This window comes from Arachis ipaensis, chromosome B03 (assembly GCF_000816755.2).
Source record: "Arachis ipaensis cultivar K30076 chromosome B03, Araip1.1, whole genome shotgun sequence".
Classification (NCBI taxonomy): domain Eukaryota; kingdom Viridiplantae; phylum Streptophyta; class Magnoliopsida; order Fabales; family Fabaceae; genus Arachis; species Arachis ipaensis.
This window is the reverse complement of record NC_029787.2, coordinates 16,851,742-16,856,363: the sequence shown is the minus strand read 5'-3', so window position 1 is coordinate 16,856,363 and position 4,622 is coordinate 16,851,742.

The window sequence follows — 4,622 nt, the reverse complement described above, 5'->3', positions numbered from 1 at the left end:
AAAGACTGACGTGACACATTTTGGTGTTAGTATGTATACTTTTCTTTCTTTTCGACTTATTTTAAAAAAAGTATCTTCTTTGTAATTATATATGAAAATGAACCTTTAATGCATAATTAGACTAATTATTAATTATTAATATTTTCAATCATTCTAATTATATTAATTATCAAGTGTTTTAATTGTCAATCATTATGATATAATTGTTAATCAAACATTATCGACAACAAATTGATATTGATATCAATAATAAAAAAATTAAACGTAAATTTATAATTTTAATTGTCATAAATATAATACTAACATAAATTGCTTTGTTAAAATGCTTTATAATGCACGTGTATATTAATTAGCGGTAAATTGATATATATCGATAACAACAATTAAATTTTATAATCTTTTGTGTTACTAAAAGTTGTATATAGTGTTTCTTTTGTAGTTCATGACTCATGAGTTTAAGTTTGAGAGCTAAAGTATTTTGTTTAATTTTTTAATTTATTATTCTTCTTTGACTACTTCATAGAATAAGAATGTATTCTTCGTTTTTCATCAAAGTTAATCATTTTAAAGTACAAATTACAATTTTTGTGATATTTTTTATGTAGCCATTTTATTATTATTCTTTTGATAATTTGATAATTGTTCTTATTCAAGCATATTCTTTTCGTCTACCGAGCAATTGCTTTCAAGGAGTTTTATAGGCCAAGTTTAAATTCCATCCCTTCATGCTTTCTACGTTTGTCAAAATATTTTCGAAGTTGAGCATATGATGAGATTGAATTTTCTCAATTTATGTTCAATTTTACTAAAACTGTGTCAAGTTTGGAGATGTAATTTCAAAGATTGGTATTGTATTTAAATTTTTTTATTTTAAACTTTTTGTAACAAAAATAATTTTATAATATATTGTATCTTTTTAGAAATTATCAGCTTTTTAGTGCATCAATGTAATGCTATTGATAAGAATAAAGGTCAATTTGTGGCTATTTTATGCCTTGTCGCATTACATGGATAACAGATGATGAAACTTATTTAACAAAGAGGATGATCTGCATTTGCACGGATTCTAAATATTCGAACTGATGACATTGTTTTAATTAGGTATCGTTATGAGAATGATTCTAATTTATACGTGTCTAAAGACTAGAATATCTTAAATATAATTTAAATAATTTAATTCAANCAAAATTACGTAGATCTCTCAAATTCTAAAAGATTATTTGAATATCTCAAAAGACATTTTTATATAAATCAAATTGATTAAGTTTGATTTACCCAAATACGTAGTGAATCGAATCCATTAAATTTGAATTATATGTCAATAGAGTTCACGTGTAAATCGAAACTAATGGTTTTGAATTAAATCACGATACTAAATTGAAACAAAGAGATTCGATTTATGTTTGCTAGTAAATCAAATCCATTCAATTTGATTTATACACGTGAACAGATGTTCATGATAAGTTTTGATTTGATGGTTTTGGTAAATCGAAACCTATAGATTCGATTTACATGCAACAACTCTCTCAAGTAATTCAAATTTAATGACTTCGATTTATGATGAATTGCTATATGTACAAATCGAATTTCATTCATTCGAACAACAAAACATACAAACCCCACACCCAACTCCACCACCCAGATCCGAAATTATCGGAAAGTAGCCCGGGAAAAATCGAAGTTGAACACATGGAGGACAACCCGAATTGTCTATATCGACTAGATGGAGTCGTGCATATTGCTGGCGCCATCCACCTTGAGGTTAGTAAAGAAAATTTTCTTTTTTAAATATAAATTAGTCATTCTAGTAATGTTAACATAAATCGTGTGGCAGTTAGTTAAAATCTTTAATTAGGGATTAGAAATTTTTTTTTTAATATAAGTCCATGTCAGAAGTAGTAAGTTATTAGGTGGTTAGATTTTGATAACTTGAAATGGTAACTAAGAAGGTTGTTTAGGATTGTAGGATATGTTAGATTTTTTAAGTTATTAGTCTTATATTCAACGAGATTTGGTTTATGAGTAGCGTTAGTTATAAATTTTTTGAGTTTTCTAAAAAATTAATATAAATATTTTTTTGTAATGGTAATTTTTTGAGTTAGATAATTATGAATAGAAATGTAGGATATGTTAGATTTTTTCAGTTTTTTAATCCTTTTTGTATTCTCTGTGTAAACGTGTCGGACTATATGCTTTAGTGAATATGAAGGCCGATATGGCATGATAATCGAGTTTTCTGTGATCACTAGATATCGATGTGGTTAGACAAGTGTGGGGACCATTGTATCGTTTTACCTCCCAAATACCTCTGCGCTGGCGGAGGCTAACCCTAATGAGCCATGCGCACCCGCTGCTGAACTCCTTGCACTTGCCATAGTACTTGCGATGATTGGATTTCAATACTTTGTACTCAACTCCACGGCGAATATTATAAGTCTTCACGCTTAACACGACTTCTTCTTTATCCTGAAACTGTTGACCAACTTGAAATTCAGATACAACTCCTGTATTCTGTGTCTCTCTAGTCCCGAAACTAACAGGTACTCCCGGATCCCCTGAGGTGCCATGGCATCCAAGTCCAGAGCTGAGAAGTGAGGGGAGGGGGGATACTGATTAGTACCTAAACTAGATGCTCTACCACCCATAACTGGAGTCGTCCGGGGTGTGTCATCGTCAATGTCATCAGCTATCGTGGCGGGCTCTACATCATCATGATCATCATCATCATGCAGTGCATCCTCTACCCCATCAGATATTCCAACCTCACCGAAATTCGGGACCATTGCAGGAGAACCGGGCATCGCAATTGCAACCTCCCCCAACGGTCCAATCTCACCAGCCCCAGCATCACCACTGCAGTTCAGATTAAATGCAAAGGAAGGAGAAGCAACTAAAACTGTCTTAGGTGCAATCTCTGGCACAACTGTCGAGGCACCAACAGGCATGGAACTAGAGCAAGACGCATGTCCTGAGGATTGTGGATTCCAATTCGAACCTCCAGAACTAGATACCACATCCACAAGCTTTGCCAACAGCTCTGGAGTCCTCACCTCAGAAAACTAACGACGACAATGGAACAGAACTCCCAAATCTTCGTCCTGCTAATAACGAATGAATCATACTTCACATCATCGCGTAAGATGGAAATCAGGATTCTATAGAACAACTTCTTCACCCGTTTCACGTCATGCAGACCTAGTTTTTGGAGTATAATATTCTTAAACTCAGTAAAAATCGTGGAAGGTTTGAGAAAAACACTCAAGAGGTCCTTATCAATAAACTTAATTCTTGATCGCGTTTTTTTCTTAATGGATCCTCTATAGTGCACAAGAGCTACAAAACTCTCATCACTAGTCATTGTGAATCTTACTATTGTAAAAAATTCACGTTGAGCTCGTATTTATAAACGTTGGTTCTCTATAAATCGAATTAAGTGTCTTCGATTTAATCATATAGCTAAAAGACTACGTTGAGTCTCTTTGTTTCGATTTAGTATGGTGATTTAATTCGAAGCCATTTACTTCGATTTACTATGTATTTGGGTAAATCAAATTTAATCAATTCGATTTATATAGAAATACCTTTTGGGATATTCAAGTAGCCTTTTAGAATTTGGGTGATCTGCGTAATTTTGAATTGGAGTTGGTTTATTAAAGTAAATTGCCATATATATATATAAAGAAAGGAGATCGAGCTCTTCCTTTTGTATCGTAGTGTTGACCCTTCATTGTAAAATATAACTCTAGGTGACTCTTCAGAAATTTCAATGGGAATCATTGCTTCCATCCCATAGGCAAGTCGAAAAGGATATTCCCCCATTGTTGAATGACGAATTGTCTGATATGCCCATAGGACTTGAATGATTATAAATTTTTATATCTGAAGTTTATATTTTTCTTGATAATTGTCATGACTACTAGATTATATTCTAACTTTGAATTTAATATAATATTAAATATATTTTTTAATTAGTTTTTTACTTATATTTTTTGTCTTTTTATTTAATCTTAATTTCTTTGCACACAAGTATGATTTTATTAAGAATCTCAAGACAATATTTAAGCATAAAGTTTAAAAATTTGAAGTTAGAATAATTCGATTATAAAGTGTAAAACAATTTAAATTACGTACACAAAAAGCCACAACTAAAATGGTTCTACTTGATGAAGAAGTACTATAGAATTGTATATCATTTTTAGATTAATTTACTATTTTTTATTATTTTTAATTTTTTATTGTGATATTATATTACAAGAATTTTCATATACAATACACAATAAAAAAAATTCAAAAGTATCTCTATTTGAAAAAAAGATATCTGAAAGAAGTATTTATGTTATGATCAACCTTGACATAGGTCAAAATAATATTAATATTTAGAGGATAATTCAAATAAGATAAATTTTTATAATATACTTTATTTAAACAATACTTTCTTCCTCTCACACTCTCACACAAGACGGGGCACCACGGCAAGAATGTGCTTCACCAAAGTAAGAAGCACGTGACAACATGCAAAACTGGAAAATCATATATATGGGTGAAGAATTCATTGTGTGACAACATGAAAAACTGAAAAACGTGACATGAACTTTAATTAAATTCTTACCACATATATATAG